The 22,461-nt window shown below is 36.4% G+C and overlaps 1 non-coding gene across 1 annotated transcript; it reads left to right on the top strand.

The window, feature by feature from the left end:
• Positions 1-18,457: 18,457 nt before the first annotated feature.
• On the top strand, positions 18,458-18,561 carry LOC119473894. Its single transcript, XR_005203150.1, has one exon. It is a non-coding gene; the product is annotated as a U6 spliceosomal RNA (small nuclear RNA).
• Positions 18,562-22,461: the final 3,900 nt, after the last annotated feature.

The raw sequence follows: 22,461 nt of genomic DNA, 5'->3' as shown, positions 1-22,461 counted from the left end.
AGTTACAGTGAGCTGAGATTGTGCCACTACACACCAACCTAAGTGAAAGACTGAGATTCAGTCTCAAAAAAAAAAAAAAAAAAGAGAGAAAGAACACCATCCCTAATACAGCACACTCAGCCAAAATCCCAGCGCTTTCTCACTGCTTCAGCCTCCTATCTGTGAGTCTTACTTTTGCTTTTTGAGCTGCAGCCACACCAGTGTTTCTTACATTCATTTACAATCCCTTTCTTCCCACTGGCCCTAGAATATACGAAGCCCCTCTGCATATTTCCCTCTTCTTGGTTTTATCAACTTCCATTTTACCTTCATATGTCAGTTGTCATTTTGTGGACTCCCTGACCAAGTCACTCACCCCATTAAACACTTAGAGAACAGCACTCCTTTCCTTCAGAGCCCTTGCCACAGCTCCAATTTTACATGTATTTCTCAGATTATGGTATTAATGTCTGTCCCCCCTACTCAACTGCTTGAGTTCCATGAGGGTAGCAGCGTGTGACTCGTCTCACTTTTGTACACCTGGCACTTACACCAAAAACTGGCATTTTATGAGCTCGAAATCTTTTGTTGAATGAATGAATGAGCAAATGAACGCATTAAAAAGGAGGTAGCAAAACTGCAGAGAAGAAATGCTCAAAGGCTAAGAAACAAAACTTTATGCCCAATAAAGGGCCAAATACAGTTTTGTTTCTTAACCTCTGAGCATTTCTTCTCTGTAAATTTGCTACCTCCTTTTTGTTTTCATGCCCCAAATGTAAGTATTCTCAAGGTTCTTCACTCAATCATTATCTTTTGTCTCTTCCTAATTTTTCCCATGGAAATATCGTCCTTTCCCACAGCTTTAACCACCAAATCTGTGTAGTTAAGCACATTGACTCCCCCGTGACTAGCTAATGCAGTCAATAGTTTCTATCAATATCTCCACAGTGTTGCTTACTTTAAAAAATTTTGTTATTTTTGACTACCATGCTTAAGGTTGTATGTGTGGGGATTGAATATCAAAAAGTACTAATTCAGCAGGTAAATATAGTTGAATCAGTAATAAGCAAATGAAAGGACAAAGCAAGGACCCCAAATACCACCTAATAGCTATGAAGAGGACATTTAGACTTAAGCATCCCGTTAATGCATATAGGAGATTTTTTTTTTTTTTTTGAGACAGAGTCTCTGTCACCAGGCTGGAGTGCAGTGATGTGATCTCACCTCACTGCAGCCTCCACCTCCCAGGTTCAAGTGATTCTCCTGCCTCAACCTCCTGAGTAGCTGGAACTACAAGTGCATGCCACCACACCCAGCTAATTTTTGTATTTTTAGTAGAGTTGGGGTTTCACCAGCATGGCCAGCATGGTCTCAATCTCTTGACTTCATGATCTGCCCACTTCGGCCTCCCAAATTGCTGGGATTACAGGTGTGAGCCACCATACCCAGCCTTATGTAGGAGATTCTATATGCTTCCTGGTATGGCAGATACCAATCCTTGAAAAGGGAAGGTGGATGGATTGTGGGCCATGCACTGTACTTTCAGTGTACAAAGAGGAAACAGGAAACAGCACAGCTTTAAAATGGCTGGTACTTCCTGGGCTCAGACCTCCTATCTCTCCACATAGAACCCTCTGTTTAATGGTAATCATGAAAACAGGCTTCTCTACCTGCTTTGTGGCTCTGTTTCAGTAAGCCTATTCTTCATAATTTCCAGGTTGTAGAATTATCCATCTAAATTTTCTTCACATAAATGGTGCTTGATGAATACAAGTACAGTGCAGCTTATATCCCTTAATGGTATCTCTAATCTTCTGTAATAATGGTGGGTGATGATTACTGATTACGTTATTCAAGGTAAACATGGATTTGTATCTGTGTATGTGTGCTTTTCGATTTAGAAGTGGAAGGGGAGGGGGAATGAATGGAACCGCTGAGTCAGAGTGCTAGATTGGAGAAATGGATTAGGCATCTTAATCACCTCAGACTTGGTCTCAATTATTTCTGATTATTTCTATCCTCTACATGAGGTAGATGCATTAGAAAACCATGTGACTTCCATATTTTAATATTTGATTTCTGAATTGCTGCAAGTGATAAGTAAAAAAAAAATGCAGCAGATGTTACTTTATGTTCTGTTTATGAAGTGGCAACAGTTCCAAAGAGCACAGGGATTACCGGCATAAAAGTGGATTGTTAAGTTTCAGTTTCTCTTTTAGGTTGCTGACTTCCAGGTAGCAAGAACAGAAGTTCTATCTTCAGACATTTACATTCACCATTTTCTGTTTCCAAAACTTAGCCATGTCTACCCCATTCCCTGTCCATTTCTGTTTCTGTTAACTGTGCTGCTGATTATAACACTGTGGATACTTGAGGTATAAACAATGGATTAATGGTTTGTAGACCAAGTGCAGTGCTGGTTTTTTTCTAGTGACATCCTGGCACCTCCTGGGAAGCAGAGCGGGAAGCATTTCTTCTCTGGGCTTCCATATGTATGAAATATTCCTTTCTATCATAGACATCACAGTGTGGCTTATACTAGTAGCCATTTTAAAATGTCACTTACTTTCTGAGGAAAAAAAGCCCACGTACAATAGGTGCAATACCTTTTTATTTTTTGTTTTTACGTATGTATTCATTTAGTGTCTCAGCCAGCGGGGCTTGGCTAAAGTCTTTATTCATCAGTTTGTTATAAGCCTTAGTTATTAACCTTTGCTCTTAACAATGAGTCATTTTGGTCACATCTATACCTACCAAGACAGCTTTTCTTTCTGTTTCTGTAACTATTGGTTTCATGTTACGACTATCTTCCTTTGAGCTTTTCATAAAGAGCATCTCATGTGGGAGATTCTGTATGTTTCTTGTTAAGACAGATGTTAGTCCCCTTATGCGGGTGGCTTGAAGAATATGTGAATATAAGTTCACATGTCTCATGAGTGAAGAACAAAGGAGGGGCAAGAGGATTTCTTCTGAAAGGCACTTCTTCTCAGGAGTTGGTCTCAAAACTCATCTGTGGAGGACTGCATGCGTTGGTGGTAGTCATAAAAACAGCCTTTGAGGACTCTTCTCAACACACCCAGATGAAGCCACCTCCCTGCAGCCTTTTATGACCACACCTCTCTGACTCTTTTGTGGGGTACTTTTAAAACTAAATATACAAGGCTCTTTAGTCTCTGGTTTGTGTCCACTCACAAGGCTACAATTCTCATCACCAGTTGCAGAATTAAGCCCAGTGAATTCAAATTCTCACTTGCACTAAGGTGATGAATGAGTTACTTACCTGCAGTGCAGCCTACCCTAAAAAGATGGATTTAAATAGCTCAAATCCACAAGAAAAGGAGGAAAGACTCCACAAGCCTATAGTTTTCAGTGCTTCCTTTTTGTATCCCCTATCTCACTCTCCACTAAGAATTCAGAGTGAAGAAAATATGAAATCCAGGTATATTCTGCTTGCATGAGATATTCATGAGTCCCATTTTGGGGTGTTTCTGATTCATAGAAATGCTGGGGAGCCATGAGATTATTGTCTCCCTAGTGAAAAAGTGGAGAGTAAACCTAGTGAAACTATAGAATAAACCTCTTTGGGTTCAACAGAGATAGCATATGTTGCAGTAATGTCAGAAAGCTATATTTTACTAAATACAGCTAATGGCTGGGTGCTGCATTACCCTGCTAGTGTTAGGGTTGTAAGGCCAGTAAAACAAAAACTGCAGCTGGCAAGAGATCTTTATGGCTCATCTAGGCCAATGGATGGTGTGCCGGAATATATGTGTGTATTTGTGCATGCACACATAAAAGAGAGAGAAAGAGCACATTAGTGAGGGAGAACAGAAGGTATCTGAAAGACAAAATAAGCATATTTATCAAATTGGAGACATAATGGGATTGGGTCAGTGTTTCCGTATCTTCACTAGTGGTGCATGTCTACAGAAATGTATTTCACAAAGGTTCTCAATTTTTCTTGATTCACATGACTTATACAGGCCTTAAAATGAATAATGATGGATCATAATGAGACACAGAAGGAGAGTCAGACAGGGAAGCAGCTGGAGACCAGAAGTGATGGAAGGGCACTGATCCTCAAAGTGCTAAGGCATTTTAATCACCTCAGGCTTGGTCTCAAGTGCTAGCACCTTCAGAGACTAATAACTGTGATCCTTAGCAAAAGAAAATTGGGCTTGTGACATCTTGAATAGGGGAAAAATGACACTTCTTGTTTTTAGGTACAAATGAGACACTTAGGCAGTCCAGAGCAAGATAGCCCTGTAGGAATTTCCTCAGGGGGCAGGTAATAGATCAATTTACTTTATCACTGCCTAGGTCCTAAAACTAGTCTCTTTTTCCCACACAAAGAGCTCATGTAAAGAACAGTGCCAGAATATGCCATTTTGGGAGAATTGAAATGCAAGTTTTCTGGTTAAAATTCATTTAATAAGGTTTTCTTATAGACCTCTTAAATCTCAAATGCTAAAAGGAAGGAAACAGAAAGAATTGCTAAATCAGTGACACTGTGTTATCCGAGAGATTCACTTTCAACCTATGACCAAAGCCATTAATTCCACCATTTTTGTTCTCTGCACGTGAAAAGAAAAATTCAGTCAGAATGTATCAACCCACTGGGCTTTTCTATCAGTTTTCTTTCTCTTGTCTTGATCCCTAAGCTGGATAAATGCTTCACTAGAAGATATCTCCCCGGTGGTTGAGCCAAGTGCACATGTGAATGTTGTGAATTTACATGATTCTTCCAGGAAACATAAAATGATACTGAAAATAGTACTTGATCCAAACTTAATAACTTAAGACTGTTTTTCTTGCTCTCTGTAACTTAGAGCAAGAGACTCTTATAGTAGTAATTTCAGTTAACCAAACAGTTTCATGGATGGAACGAGTGTTCATGTTCACTTGCCCCAGATGTACATGTGTGTGTGTGTGTGTGTGTGTGTGTGTGTGTGTGTGTGTAATGCAAAGTGAATGCAAATACTGTAACTCTGGATAACTGGCCAAAAGAGATAAAATTCATTCAGACTGGAGGAACAGGAAATTCAGTGCCTAGGAATTAATGAAAGGATAAAAAAAATAACAGACGGAGATATTTAGCATGGTACTAAATCCCTGTTTCCACAAACAATGTCAAATTCAATATAGGAAAGCTTTCCGAAGCTTTTTCTCCTGTGATCAACACTCTTGAGCAGACATTCCTGATGCAACACTGCCTACCTCCACCCCGACTCATTAATTAACTGCTACTATGAGTTTTGCTGCTGACAATCACATCTGCACCCTCCTCAAGAAGCTTGCCCTTTGTGATTGGATCTCCCTCACTCTGAGGCAGCCAGGAACTTAAGACTGAGTGGTCTGAGTGTGTGAGGGGGTGGAAGGTGATGGTAACAAACCTCTACCACCTTGTTGCACAAGGCAGACAGTCTTGCCAGAACAAATGTTTATGTTTCAGAAGCCCTGTGGTATCAGACTGAAGCTAGACAGCACCTGAAATCATGCCTTTACTTAGCCTCTCTCCTCCTCTATCCTAATTTTCTCACTTCTGCTGAGGTTTCTCCCAAGAGTACCCTCTGAATAAATCACTTACATAAAAATCACGTCTCAGGCTCTGCTTCTGAGGAAGCCAGATATAAGACAAATAGTTACAAATGATGCTCAAAATGTTCCTCAATGCCATTCTTTCATGTTCTAAATGTAGACATTTTGTTCATCAATTCTTAAACATTTTCAGAGTCTCATGTTGGTACTGACTGCCAGCCAGCAGTTACACTTGACTATGAATTTTAATTACTACCTTTACTGGTAGACCAGTGTTTTTACAATTCTTTGAATATTGTATTGCTCTTCACTCAGAATTTTTTAAGAAAATGAAATTTTAAAAATTAAAGTACTCATAATAAAGAGAAGGGATGTAGCCCTAATAGAAAACAAACAAACAAACAGTGAAATTAAAGCAAAGATGAAAATCCTCAGGGCTGCATTCAAATGGTATCTTTAGCTTCAAACTTTCTAAATCAGCATAAGTGAGCAGAATGTGATCATTGTGAAGGAACTGGACAAAATAAAAAAATGTGCAGAAGTCTGGAAATACGGCATTGGATATTTGGTCCAAAGGAAAAAGGACAATTAAGAATTTTATAAAATCTTTATACTAATCTTAATTATCTGAGAACACAACTCTTCATATAGTGTCTCCCTTTTTTGAAAAATTTAAAGAACTTTTCTGTGTTTTAGGCATACATTATAGATGAATATACATAATTGCATAACAATAGGCAATTAAAATTTTGAAGAGTAGAGGGTAAGAAATCCAGTGGATATTGAAGGGAGATCTAGGTTTGGCAGGCCTCCAAGTTTACTACTCAGATCTCACTGCGAGTACCTGCTACAGGGCATACTGACACGTGGCCTCTGTCTGCGACACCTTCAGCTCTGCTGCAGTGTCAGCACCGAAGCCAGGACTCAAGTAGAGCAGAGGCGCCAGGGCTAGGTCATTTCTGCCCCATGCAAGTCTCCTCAAATAGATGACCTTATCTAGGATTCGTCATGAGCCTGGCTAAGGCTTTCTCAGACAAGCGCTCCATCTGGAGCTCCTCCTGCCCAATTCTCCTTCCTTTCTCTCTTCTTTCACAGGCGCCAGACCTGTATTATATTCTGAAGGCTTTTCTAGCCTTCTTTATCCACGTTAGATGTTTCTCCCAGTAACTCTCTTGTGATCTAATTTGTCTCAGCACATTTTTTTCTCTAAGAACCCAAACTGGCACAAAGAAGTATGATTGGGGTAGAAACATGCATTATTTAGACAACTGAGTCCTCCCAATAAAAAGCTGAGAAAATGATTATGAAAGGTTACTTTCCAAAGGGATTGTGTAGCCACTAGGCTTTGTAGTTTTCCGCTATAAACCTATAAGGCTAGCAAATTAAGCAAATAGAGCCACCCAAAGAATCTGTGTCTTAATTTAAACTTCAGACCGCAGAAAAAGCACTCAAGAAGTAAGAACTCATATTTGAATTCCATGTGCTTCAGGAAGTCCACTTTATCCTATTGGGCTTTAGTTTCTTTACCTAGAAAATCATATATAATAGTGTTCATGTTGCAAATGTAAGATAAAATGACTTGGTGTATGTGGAGCTGCCTAATAAACAATAGATGATAGTTTACTCCCAGTTAAACACTCAGCTATTGCACATTATCCACAGAAGATCTGTAGATCATTGGATATACTTTACAATTAGTGGAGGTAAGAGAACAGAAAAAAAATCACAAAAAACAACTTTTGAATATATGGAAAGTTATTTTCCTGTATTACCATAAACGATAATTTTCTTCCTTACATCTGAATTCCAAAGGATCTGGCTGCAAAAAATGAATATATATTGTATTTTCAAAAAATTTTCATATGTGGAAAGGTAGAGATGATTGAAAAAATATATTTTTATTATACTAAGCAAATAAGTGAAGAAACAGGAACTATGTAAGTTAAAATACTAATCCTCACACAGATTTATTACATTTTCCTAAGTTACCAAAACCCTTAAATTTGGCAAAGGAGAAACACACAATTGCACATCAATGATATGCAGCATTCTAGACATAAATATTTTAAAAGGCAATTGAGCAGGGGCTCCAGTAAATGTGGAGAGGTAACAGAGAAGAATGAAGTCTTCTAAGCCACACACAGAGGGAAATTAGAAACGAGCTGGAAGATCTTAGAGCAGAAGAGAGTAGAGGGTAAGAAGCTAAAGATGTTTGAGAGCAATGGTAATAAGCTACAGTGGTGTCATGGTGCATGACCCAAATTCCCCGCCCCACAGCTAGAACTTTCATTCCCCGCTCGCTCCAGAGGTGTAGTTGCTGAAACAGCAACCCTCTCTCTAAGGCCTAATCTGGAGTACCAAATGCCTGGCTGAAGTGACTTTCGCTGGGGCAAATCTGAAGGGCTGTCCCAGGTCTAGAGCTCTTTGTCGGAATAGCTAAGGCCTTGGTCATAACCACATTGTATTTACCTTCTCCTTCTGCCCATTCCTGCTCCCAAGACTACAGTCAAGGTGTTCATCCTAACAGTGTTCCCCCATGAACTTGCCACAGGCAACTATGTCCTTGCTTCCAAGGAACCCAACCTGGATATCAGTCCTGTTGAAAAGCATCCAAATAAGGAATGAATAAAGTCAGTTAAGTATCAGAGTCTCCATATGCCCCCAGAATATGTGGAAGAGAACAGATTTCATCAGATTTATTGTGGCCAACATCAGTAGCCATTGGTACATCAGAATTTGAGTACTTTCAAGGATGCCGGTTTCAATCTAAAGGTAAAATATATCCTGAGACTTAAATTAAAAATATTTTCCCTGCATTCAATAGGGCTGAGTAAGAAACTCACTCTAACTTTAAATATAAATAGTAATAAATAAAACCAAATAAATATATGCACCATAACCCAAAAACAGACTTAAAAGAAGATTCTACCATGAAAGACAAACCCAATGCTTATTGATCAGTTAAAATTGGGCCCTACTCATGGTGGCGTGTGCCTGTAATCCCAGCTACTCAGGAGGCTGAGGCAGGAGAATTGCCTGAACCCAGGAGGCGGGGGTTGCGGTGAGCCGAGATTGTGCCATTGCACTCCAGCCTGGGTAACAAGAGAGAAACTCCGTCTCAAAAAAAAAAAAAAAAAAAAAAAAAAAAAAAAAAACTCGACCTCAAAAAACGAAAAAAAAAAAAAAAAAAAAAATCGAGCCCTACTAATGTTTATTCCAGTGGCTTCCAATTGTCTAGAGGAATTTTTCTAATTTATAAGTTTGCACATTTTTAACCAACAACTCAGCTTTCTGGGCTGCAGATACAGTATTTATGTCCCTCCTTGTCCATGTTACGTATCTTAACTCTATTTAATTCCCTCATTTATTCCTTTTCTCTTACCTTGTATTAAAAAAGAAACAACACATAACCATAATTCCCGTTAGCTAATTTCTGCTGAGTATATATATTTTTTCATTTGGTTTTCTATACAGCATATTTAAAATAAGGATGCAAACTTTCACTTTAGATCTGGTCTTTTTTTCTTTTCTTTGTTGACGTTTGTTAATACTGTAATTCTTATGGAGTGCCCATAGTGTGGCATGACATCAGGGATGTAAAACAATGCAAGTCCAGTATGTTAAACACTATTATCTCTCCAAGAAAATAATAATTAGTAAATCATGAATAAAATTGCACGGTAACATCAGATGTAATACCCTATATTCCTGGCCTCTTCTTGGAAGTTTCAACTTCACCAACCTCAGCACAGATCTCAGATCTGTCATTGGCTTTAGCTAACAATTACTATTGTTGCAGTTTCTTCATATTGGACTAACGACAGTCCTACTTTCAGAATGGTCCTTTGGCTGATGCCAATTTATAACACTCTAAAACAAAAGAGATATCTGTTGAGTATCCCCTTTTACAAATTGCAAACTTATAAACGATAGTATAAGTAACCAAAAATGGTATTCAAAAGGGTATGGGAGGAGGGCACAGAGAAAAGGAAGGCACCAATGATGAAATTAATTGTATGATTTTGTCAATTTTAAAATGAAGTATTTTCACATATTGTGCATATACATATTATGTATTTGGGACCAAATATAGAGAATGAGTGCAGCTAATATATGATTTTTCTTCCAAAGGAAATGTTGCTGAAAGTATATGAAGACAATTCTGAAAATCTTCATAATTTGTAGGAGAAACAACATTGTAAGTGAACTTGGACCAGGAAGAGATGGAGCTTTGTTTACTTGGCTTATAAGCATGTGCTTTTATTTATTGAGCATGAATTACATGTCAGACATTTTACATATATTAATTCACTTGGTCCTTATAATAACCCTTTGAGGAATATGTCATTATTTCCTTATCATATAGATGAATAATCAGGTACTCCAACGCATAACATAACTTGCCTAAAGTCACACAGTTGTTAATTGTCAGAGCTGACATTTGCACTCAGGCAGTTCAGTTCTAGTGCCTGCTCTTTTAAAAATAATACACTGCAGAGACAAAGGCAGTGGAGCAAAAACACATGCCCCATTAAACAGAAGGCCAGGGAGCAATCAGCACATTTGCTAACCTGAGTTCTCATTTGTAGCAGGGAAAAGCCAATAGCTATTGCTTTATTATCCAGCCTTTTTATCTCCCCAAAGATTGTAAGCTCCATTAAATAAGGAATCATATCTATTTGAGCTTTCTCTCTATTACCTGGACAGTGCTTGGAACTTAAGAAATAGTACATATATATCTAATAAATAAATGAACTTAATAAAAGAGGACTATCAGAACAAAATCCTGAAATTTGTATCATTTGCCTCTCATTCTTAGACTCTGTCTATAACTTTTCCCTGTTTGGGCAGAAGTATAAGTCGTCTAAAAAACAATTTTGATTGTAAGGTAAGAATGCCAAGGGAAGAAGTCAATGTTAATCATATGACTTTCAAACCAGGCCCTTGAAACCCAAAATTGAAATGAGAGCTTTGAGAAAAAAGTATTTTTTGAGGCTCAACAAAGGAAATCCTAGCATAATTGATTTTTCTGTAGCACTGAGAGGCAATAAAAGTCCTTTCGAAGTTGAGTTGTGGGGAAAAATCTTCAGAACTAGGATAAGACAGGAAAATAAGAATGCAAGGATATAGAAGGAAAAGTAGACTTAGGGTAAACAGGAGTTTCAATACATGTGTAATTAGAATTCTAGCGTCAAAAGCCAGAAAGGAAGAAAACAAGGAAGGAAAAAAGGCAGAAAGGCAATATTCAAAGAGATGATTGTTTTCAATTAAACTTTTCTAGTTTCTATTAATTTACTTGATAACTACTTTCCCCAGCAGCCACCAAAGGTCCCAAGAGAAGAGCACCAACAAGGAAGCTACCTGCATAGGTCTCTTCAGGCGCAGGACTGCTGGCATGGCTTTAATGACATAGCCACAATACGAAAGTTTTAAAGTTTTTTATTACGTCCTGATCCTCATGCTGGGTATGGTGACTAGAGAGGGGTAAGCAACAGTCCTCTGTCCTGTAGCAACAGCAAGTGTGACATGTGGAAGCAAGCTTCCCCTATTTAAGGGTCGTCTGGGATGGGTGTGCTAATTTTGCAGGGTTACTTTCTACTGGGTACTTCAAACAACTCCGTCAACAAGAGCAGTTGAGCAGTTTGGCACAAAGCTGGTGTTGAAACAGGGCTCCACAGAGTGATGTCTTTTTTTAATTGTGGTCAGCCTACCCAGGACCAGGCAGCAATCAACTACGGTTTCTTAATTGCTTGTAATATAAGGTTGGCTGAGGTGTTTTCTGTATGGTTCAGAACTGCCAGTACACAGATTCAAGAAACCAAACAACAACAACAACAAAACCAAATCCCATATGTAACAAGTTTTTAAAAAAATCCTCGAATACATAATAGAGAATCTAAAGAGTATCAAAAATGGATAGGAAATTCATATAAGCAGCCACAGTGAAAACACCAGTTATCTATAAAGGAAAACTATTAAAGTGACAGCTAGTACCTACACATCAACATTGGAAACCAGGAAAAATATACTGAAATGATATTGTCAATATGTTAAGAGAAAATAACAGTAAATTAGAATTCTAAATTCACCAAACTAAGTTACAAAAAGGCTAAAATTGTGTTTTTTCTACCACCAGATATACAGAATGTCCTTCAGGTAAAGTAAAAAAATAAATTAGGTATTGGAAGCCAAAAAAAAAAAAAGGTAAATATGTGGATTAATCTAAATACTCCGGGACTATACCAAGCAATTAAAATTTGGCATCTTCAGTGTCTAATCTGGAGTTTCAAAATCACATTTTAATTCATCTGGTCTTGTCAAAGGTATATTGATTTCCTATTGCTGCTATCAGAAATTACTACAGACTTGATGGGTTAAAGCCACACAAATTTACTATATTGCAGCTCTGTTTGTCTTGGGCTAAAATCAGTATGAAGAGGGCTGTGGAACCCTGTAGGGAATGTCTTGGGAGGAGTCATTTCCTTACTTTTTTTTTTAGCCAGAGGTTGCCCTCTAGGGTCACCTACCTTATGGTCATTTCCTCCACCTTTAAAATAGGCAAAATTGGGGAAGTCTTTCTCACACCACCTCTCTGGTTCTCCCTTTTCTTCCTCCTCCTTTCACCTCTAGGACTCTTGCAATTATACTGGGCCCATCTGGATAATCTAGAATAATCTCTGTACCGCAAGGCCAGCAGATTAGCAATTATAATTCCATCTTCAACAACTTTAATCCCTCTTTGCCTTTTAAAGTACCACATTCACAGGTTCCAGGGATTAGTACTTAGATACTTTTAGAGATCTGTTATTCTGACACTATAATAAGCTTCGAATTCTCTTTACCAGTTTTTAATGTACAGTAAACCAAGTCCAATCATGCAGAATTTTTCTATTATGGTAAACTTTGCTTATAAACTTTTAAATCACCAAAAATACAAGTGTAAAAGTAACCATTAAATAGAAAAGCAGACAAACATGTTTAGAAATTGTTTCGTGTTTTTTTTAAATAAAGGTAAAAATGTATCCACATTATGGTCTAGAAATTCCTTTCATAGGTATTTACCCAAGAGAAATGAAAACATGCTTACAAAAAGATTTGTACATGAATGTTTATAGTAGCTTTTTTAATGGCAGCCCAAGCTGGAAACAAACCAAATATCTATAAACAGAAATTTAGATAAACAAATTGTGATATATTTAGAAAAAGGAACAAATGACTCATGTACTCAACAACAGGAATAAATCACAAAATCATTATGTTCCATGAATCAAGCCACATCAATAGACACAAGGAATCCATAATATATGATTCATTTACATGAAGTCCTGGGCAGGCAATAACAACACATGATAGATATCATGTGTTATTGGCCATAGGGGAAGTGGGAAAGTTATGAGAAGGGGCAAGATAGAACATTTTGGGGTTTGTTTGGGTAGTGGTTAAACGGGCATATACAATTCTCAAAGCCAATGAACTTAAGAATTGTGCAATTTAAATAATCTATCACCGCTCTCTGATAACTATCCAGATAACATCCACCAACTCCAACCTTTAGCTTGCCTGCACTAATATGTCAGTCCCCTCACTTGTAAATCTATTCCCCAACATTCTGTTGTTAAATTTACTTTTAGAGCTCCAATTAAAAGCAAAATTGATTTGATTTTGGAATGGAAACAAAGTAACCAATCATGTATATTGTCCAAATCTAAGGCGAAGTATGTTCATGGAACAAATGCCCTTGCCTGTCTCTCATGGACTGATGTTTTATGTATTTCTCATCTGAATTTATAATTGGAGATGGCTGTATTCAATGCCCCAGGAGAGGAGTGCATTATTGCAGGCTCACTGCCTTTAAAAAGGTGTGTAGATATTTCCCACGAATTAGAATAAAATAAGATCAAATAATAATAGCCCAATTCATGATAATTTCTGTTCTTGTAATTGACATCATCATACAAATGAGTTCTACAACAATGGAATAGTCTCAATTAGAATTTCTTCAACCTTATTTACATTTAATTTTTGCTTATAAAAATTAAATTCAATCAATTTTTGCTTACGGGAAGTATATCTAGGAAGTTCACACTAGTAGGATGTGAAGTACAAAATTCAATTATATAAGATGTCAGGTTAAACTCAAAGTAAAATTTGTCAAACTTCCAATTATAGGTAACTTTCAGATAGTTTATTGTCATATGCTTACATTTTCTGTGTCAAAATCTTTTCCATAAATGATTTCAATAAAATGTTTTACATGTTACATTATCTTATCCTTATTCATAAATGAAACACTACCTCACTTATTTTGTGCAAAAGGTGATATGTTAGCTTTGACGATCACTCCACTAAATGTAAAAAAAGTATTTTTCCAAATAAAAAAAATTCCAAATAAATCCTATTGCTTCCAACTTTATTTTTCTATTTTTATTTAATTTTTTAAACATTTAATATCATTTGGAGTCATGGATTTAGTTTTAAACTTTGAAATTAATTTAGAAAAATCATGGCTCTTCATTTATCCATGAGGTATTAAAAAACAGACAAATAGACAGCCATATTTTTCTTTTTTTTTTAGAGATGGAGTCTCGCTCTGTCACCCAGGCTGGAGTGTAGTGGTGCAATTTTGGCTCAGTGCATCCTCCACCTCCCAGGTTCTAACAATTCTGCCTCAGCCGACTGAGTAGCTGGGACTACAGATGCATACTACCACACCAGGCTAATTTTGTATTTTAGTAGAGATCGGGTTTCACCCTGTTGGCCAGGCTGGTCTCAAACTCCTGAGCTCAGACAATCCACCTGCCTCAGCCTCCCAAAGTGCTAGAATTACAGGTGTGAGCCACTGCACCCAGCCGACAGTCATCAAATGCATCTTTATATGAATGGATACAATAAACCAGTTAAACAGTGCGCATCTGCTCTTATTAAGAAATATGTGCTTTTTTTGCTTCAGAGCATGACAAGACTAAAAAAAATTGTAGTCTTAAAATCACATATACTTGAGTGTATTCGTACTATCTTTTCACATAAAACATACTTTGTACACAATGAGAGTTTGAAGCCATTTGTTGAAGTGAGCTGAATTCATATGACTACACAAACAAATATATATTTTAGACACTATTGCGTTTAAAAACATTAAAGAGGCATCTTGAGCCTGAGGGATTACTTATTTGCCAGAGGAAAGACTCCAAGTCCTTCAGAGAACTAGGAACTCCTGTCTGTTTTCTTTGCTGCTCAGTATGGTACTTGCTACAATCTTTTCTATACCTGTACAAATCTTGGTTGGTAAACTTAGACTCCATGATTATTAGGAAGGATCCAGCTTCTGTCTGGGGAAAACCAGTTTATATTTGTAAACAGTAGAAAAGCTTTTCAGTAGCCTCAACTGTTAGCACAATTTTCTCCAGGATTTAAAAAAGTGAAAAAAAAAATACCTCATGGACACTCTATATTCTACTTTACTAATTAAATTTCTTCTAAGTCATATTTACACATTTTTATTATTTTGAATGACATTTACTTAATTTCCTCTAGGAGGTTCATGTGTTTAGCAGATTTCTAAATACGTTCAATCTGACTTCTTCTTCGTCTCTCCTAGAATCCCTTTAGTTAGCCAGTCATTGCTGAGAATCAAGATAGTTGTAATCGCATCCACTGTTCACCAACTTGCTTTAATGTTTGCATGTGAGGCAAACACTCTCTCTACTTCAATCCAGTTCTTTATCAGATAAGGCTCATTAGGATTTTCTGACTTGATGAAGGGAAAACATTCGGATTACCTGGAGAGCCTGGGGATCAAGTTTCTCTGATTCTCAGTTATTCTACTCTAGATTCTTCCAGTGGTAAGGAGAAGGTGCCTAGGATACTTGGCATTGAAGCTATTATTTAGGCCTGGAAGTTCCCTGAAACTCAGCATTTAAATATCACAAAGGCACTGATATCCCTGTATCTAGGCTCAGTGTCCCCACGCTGCAGTTTATTCTGTTGCACATATTGCACTTCTCTAACCACACCCACGTTTAGCCTGAATCTATGAACAACCTTTTTGTATGTGGCCAGATGCTCACAGATGAAAGTAAATACAGAAGCCGAGAAATAAAAAGAAACATCTCGTCAGCTCATCTAAGAAAAGGGTATGTGCGTGTTTCATTTCAGGCCAGTTCAAAGCTGTTTATCGTGAGGTAGTTTATATCACGATAAAACCTCATGTGTTCAGCAACTATACTTTTTGTTCAACAATCAGTAATTATTTACTGTGTGCCAGGCACTGAAATAGGCATTAAGAAGGATACAAAATATTGCAGAGGCGAAAAACAAAGTCCACAACTGACTATAACCAATTTAGTCTTAAAGAGAGTGGCAATTTGCCTCTTGGTTGACTGTCGCATTGGAGTAAAAGTGGAGGCTCAGGGTCATGTACAAAGGCTGCTGCTTGTACCTAAGTGACTCATTTTCTTGGGGAAGTCTGTGATAAGTAAATAACCATAGATTACTTCATGGAATGAATGAATGATTGGAGGAGATCACCTTCCAGGGGCTTCAATAAGCAGCTGTAGTCCCGAGTGTGCTCTCAGTGACTTTTCTCTGTTATCTGACCCTCCAGACAGAATATCCAAGTATAAAGCTATACAGCATGGAATCAGCACCCCTTTGTCCTTTGTACTACTTTTATGAATCTCCCTGTTCTCACAGTGAGATCTATGTCTTTAAATGGTGAGTTTGTTCATGTGTCATCCTAATAGGTTTGTCTCTTATGCTGGTGGGCCTTCCTCCTTTATATGCAACAGCAAATCCTGACTGCTTTATGAATCATTTATGTTTCTTAATCTCAAAATAATGTCTATTTTCTTGCTTTAACCATAACACGTGGACCAAATTCTTACTTTTGAATTCTAAGCCCCTCTTTACTCATTCTCAGAAGTACTGGGAGGACCTGCTCTGCTTGGGGCTCTGTATATTGGGCTAGTCTCATCTGAGGTCACACAGCCTGACCGAGGTCATAAAAAGTGGGAAGACCCAGTGAGGTGAGCTTTAGCTATAACGCCAGAGGGGCATTTCAGAAGCCGAAAGTTTGCATGTCAAATGTAAACACAAACTACAGACAGCAAGGGATCAAAATGAATATCTAGAAGTAAGACTAAGATCAGGGAAGAAAGAAAGTGGGGGAAAAAAGGGTTTTTAGCTTCAGATTGTTGTAATATTAGTTTGATTGACTTCTGCCTGCTATGTAGTTCTAGATCAACATCAATTCTAGGTATTTCTTCACGCTTTATGCTCTAGAAATACCCATATCTAATCCTTTACTACTGTACCATATCTGAATTTGAGATAGACCTTTGAAAGAATCTCCCATTTCTTGACACACATGTGGCAAATAATTAAATGCTTGTCAGCAACATTATTTTACTGTAGTGATGGAGGTAATCCTGGATAATGTCTTGAAACCCTGGTGACTTAATTGTACTGTCTTCATATAATTTATGGTAAGTTGTTGTGAAGCCCTGCTTTCCAAGGTAAGGCCAATGTTTGAAGCAACAATATTAAATTTTACCACATTCAATTAGTCCACTGTGTAGGATAACTTTCCACTTTTACAGCTCCTATCTTGTACACAGATCTTCCCCCAACTCATTCAGGACCACGAGTTCAATTTTTACACTGACTCATCACCTACAATATGTTCTTTAGTTCTCCCTAGTAATTATTCAGTTTCTCCTCTGGAAAGGCAACATATCTGTAATAACTGGAAAGCAATTTTTGTTGAAGATTCTTTTTAGAAGGTAAACACACATTTAGCATTGGGAAAACAAGTATGCAGAGACACAGAAAAGCAACTCTCCCATCTGTGGTTCTGTTATGGACACCACATTTGTGGTTAAAAAAAAAAAAAGATAATTGGAAGAATCATCTTCAGTTTGTTTCTCTGGGAATCTATCAGTCAAAGGCCAAGTTTTGCTCTTAACAATCGATGCTCTGTCAGTTAGGCTAAGAAAAGTTTATTGAGATCTATTACTTGATTCACAGTATTACCTATGAAATTAAAATGTATAAACAAGTAAAAGACATGATTGTATTCTTCAAGGAACTTATAAACATGTTTTTTTTTAAAGTCCTAAGAAACAAATCAGAGAAAGGTAAATGGACTGTAAAACACATATACTAGACTGAGGTATCAACAAGTGCTACATGCTTTGTGAGAAAGGAGAATACTGGTAATTGGGGAAATTATGACAGATGACCAGGAAAAGTTCTGAGTCATACTTGTCCTGAAAGGGTGGGTCCAATAATGCAAACCATAGTGAAGGTAACTGGCATTCTACATAGCAAAATAGCATTATCGAAAAGATCCTCATGGTATTCTATTTTACATTTCTAAACTAGTATATTTCAAATAAAATTTTTAAACAATTTGAAAGCAATAACATTCTTCTGTTGTCTGAGGATGAACGAGATGTTTATTGGCATCCTTTTCCTTTCCCAAAATAGAACTACACATTATCAGAAGTGAGATAACTTATGCACAAGTGGACCTGAAACAGATTAACATATTGCTATAGATTGTAGAGGGGAAAAAAAAAAAGAAAACATACAAATGATAGAAGAGGATTTAGAATAGTCTAAAGAAACATCTCCGTTCTGCTCACTACTTCATGATACAACAATAGAAAGACTTTGAAGCAGTTATCAGCAGTTAAGAGGGCACAGAAGTGAATTTCTTTAGTTCTAGTATGAATTTCTCGCTCTCTACAATTTGATTTAAAAACAGAAAATAAAGGCTTTACAAAATTATAGCAAAACTGAAGATAGTTTTGAAACGTGCAAACAAACCTTATGATTAGGAAGTTATTGTTCTGACACAGACTGATACGGTATACAGGAAGAACCATATGCAGATGATGAAAACCTAACACAACAAAGAAAGACAGTCACATCAAAACCAGTACTTGCTTCTGCACCACATACAGTAAAATGGAAATGACACAGAGATTAGTATGGCCAGTCCACAAAGATAACATGCAAATTTCTGAGGTGTGCCATACTTTTCTGCCATCACACACAAAAAATAAAATTACATAACTCGTTGGTAGAACAGATACACAAATGAGAAAGTGAAAGCAATCAAATGTTATCAGAACAACAACAACAACAAACCTGACAAAAATAAACATTAAGAGAGAAAGAAAGGAACAATGGATACGTAAAAGAACCAGAAAACAACAAAATAACAACAGTGAGTCCTCACCTATCAATAAAAATCTTGAATGGAAATGGCTTAAATTACCTAATTAAAAGATGTAGGTTAGTGGAATGAACAAAAAAGTAAACAAGACTCAACTATTTTCTGCCTACAAGAAACCTACATCACCTGTAAAGACACACATAGGCTAAAAGGGAAGGAATGGAATAAGATATTTTACAAGAATGGAGGCAAACAATAAGCAGGAGTAGTAATTATTATATTAGATAAAAACAGATTTTAAGTCAAAAGTTGTAGAAAGATCAGGGAAGGCTATTATATGATTATAAGGAGATCAGTTCATCAACAGGGATATAACAATTGTAAATATATATTCACCCAATGCTGGAGCACCCAGATATATAAAGCAAACATTATCATAGCCAAGGGGAAAGACAGTCCAAAATACAATGATAGTTGGAGATTTTAACAACCCACTTCCAGCACTGAACAAATTATCCAGGCAAAAAATCAACAAAGAAACATTGAAATGAAACTGCACTATAGAACATATGGACCTAAGAGATATTTACAGAACACTTCATCTAACAGCTGCAGAAGGCACATTCTATTCATCAGCACATAGAACATTCTCTAGGAAAGACCGTATGTTGGGCCAAAATACAAGTCTTTACAAATTGTAAAATACTGAATTTATATCTAGTATATTTTTAGACCACAATAGAATAAAACTAAACATTGATAATAAGAGGAACTTTGGATATTGTACAAATCCACGGAAATTAAACAACATACTTCTGAACAACCAATGGGCCAATGAAGAAATTAAAAATGGAATAAAAATTTTTTTGAAACAAATAAAATAGAAAAGCAACATACTAAAACCTATGGCATAGAACAAAAGTGGTACTAAAAGAAAAGTTAATAGCAATAAATGCCTACATTGAGAAAAATTCTCAAATAGATAATCTAACAACATGCCTCAAGGAACCAGAAAAGCAAAAACAACCTCACAATTAGTAGAAGAAACAAAAATAAAGATCAGAGGAGGACTATATAAAAGACAGACTTAAAAAGTACAAAAGATCAACAAAAAAGGTGTTTTTTTAAAGAAATAAGCAATCACCAAACCATTAGCTAAACTAAGAATAAAAAACAGAGAAGACTCAAGTAAGTAAAATCAGAAACAACAAGCAAACAAAAACCATGACAACTGAGACCACAGAAAAACAAAGGATAATTACAGTTCATTATGAACAACTATACACCAACAAACAGGAAAACTTGAAACAAATACATGCCTGTACACATGCAACCTGCCATGATTAAACCAAGAAGAAACAGAAACTCTGAACAGACCAATAATAAATAATGAGACTGATCAGTAATAACACTCCCAGGAAAGAAAAGCTCAGAACCAGATGGCTTTACTTTTGAATTCTACGAAAGCTTTTTAGGAGAATTAACACCAATCCTTTTCAAACTATTCTAAAAATTAAAGAGGAGAGAAGTTTTCCTAGCTCATTCTATGAGGCCAGCATTACCCTGATATCAAAACCAGACAATGACCCAGCAAATACAAAGAAAACAACAGGGTGATATTCCTGATCAACAACAGAGGCAAAAATCCTTGACAAAATAAGAGCAAGTCAAATCCAATCGTACACTAAAAAGACAGCATAACAATATCAAGTGGGATTTATGCCAGGGATGCAAGGGTAGCTCAACATACACAAATCAATGAACTTGATATACTATATCAATGGAGTAAAAGACAAAAACCATATGATTCTTTCAATAGATACAGAAGAAGCATTTGATGAATTTCAACATTGCTTCATGATAAAAACTCTCAACAAATTAAGCATAAAAGAAACATACCACAACACATTCAAGGCCATATATGACAAACTCACAGCTGACAACATACTGAACAGGAAAGCTGAAGCTCTTTCCTCCAAGAACTGTAACAAAAGAATGCCTACTTTTACCACTTTTATTCAGCTGACTACTGGAAATCTTAGCTAAAGCATATAATCAAGAGGAAAAAGTAAAGATCATCCAAATTGGAAGAGAGGAATTCAACTTGTCTTTGTTTGCCAGAGGACATGATCTTACGTATAGAAAAATGTAATGATTCCACCCAGAAAACTCTTAGAACTGATAAACTAATTAAAAGTTGTAGGACACAAAAACACCACACAAATATGAATGGCACTTCTATATATCAGTAATGAACTCATTGCAAAAGAACTCAAAAAGCAATCTCATCTATAATAGTTTAAAAAATATCTAGGAATAAATTTAACCAAGGAGGTGAAAGGCCTCTACAATAACTACAAAACACTAATGATAGAAATCAAGGGGGACACAAATAAAAAATACATTTCATGTTCATTTATTGCGAAAATTAGTATTGTTAAATGAGCAGGGTAACCAAAGCAATCTACAGATTCAGTGTTATCTCTACCAAATGCCAATGACATTTTACACAGAAATTTAAAAAAATTATAAAATTTGTTCGGAACCACAAAAGACTCTAGCCAAAACAATACTGAGCAAAAAGAGCAAAGATGAAGTCATCACACTACCTGATTTCAAAACATACTACAAAGTTATAATAATCAAAATAGCAAGGTACTGATATAAAAACAAAAACATGGACCGTTGGAACAGAATAGAAAAATGAGAACTAAATTCACATATTTACAAAGGTGCCAATAACATACATTGAAAAAGGACACTCTCTTTAATGAAAGGTGCTGGAGAAAGTAGATATCTATATGCAGAAGAATGAAACTGGACTTTTCATCAGTATACATATAAATAAACTCAAAATGTACTAAAGACTTAAATGTATGACCTCAAACTGTAAAACCACTAGAAGAAAACACAAGGGAAACAGTTCAGGACATTGGTTTAGCCAAAGATTTTATGGCTTAGACGAAAAGAACTGGGAAGAACATTAAAAATGGACAAATTGGACTTTATTAAACAAAAGAGCTTCTGTAGAGCAAAGAAAACAATCAAGAATGAAGAGAAAACCTGAAGAAGGAGAGAATATATGTGCAAACTCTTCATTTAACTAGGGACTAATATCTGCAATATAAAAAGAACTTAAGGAATTCAACAGAAAAAAAAATTTAATATGGACATAGAATCTGAACAGACATTTCTCTATATAAGACATAAAATTATCAACAAAGAAACATATGAAAAATAATAAGCCTCACTAATCACCAAGAAAATTCAAATTGAAACCACAATGTCATCTTATCCCAGTTAGAATGACTGTTGTTAAAAAGGCAGTAAATGCCTGTGAGGAGGCAGAGGAAAGAGAACTCATATACTGTTGGTGCGAAGGGAAACTGGTATAGTGTTATGGGAAAGAGTATGGAAGTTTCTCAATAAATGAAGAATAGAACTAACTATGACTTAGCAATCCCAATACTGGATATTTATACAAAGGAAAAGAAATCAGTATATCAAAGGGATACATGCACCCCCAAGTTAATTGCAGCACTATTCACAATGGCTAATATATGAAACCAACCTAAGTATCTAGGAATAGACAAATGAATAAAATAAGTGTGGTATATATAACCAACTGAATATTAATAAATACAAATGAAATCCTGTCATTTGTGGAAACACAGGTGAGCCTGGAGGACATTATGCTAAATGAAATAAGCCAGGTGCAGAAAGAAATACTGCATGTTCTCACTCGTATGTGAGAGCCAGAAAAG

Source organism: Cebus imitator, unplaced genomic scaffold, assembly GCF_001604975.1.
Source record: "Cebus imitator isolate Cc_AM_T3 unplaced genomic scaffold, Cebus_imitator-1.0 Scaffold9, whole genome shotgun sequence".
NCBI lineage: Eukaryota > Metazoa > Chordata > Mammalia > Primates > Cebidae > Cebus > Cebus imitator.
The sequence above is the reverse complement of the archived record's forward strand: the minus strand, read 5'-3'. Positions and strand labels throughout refer to the sequence as shown.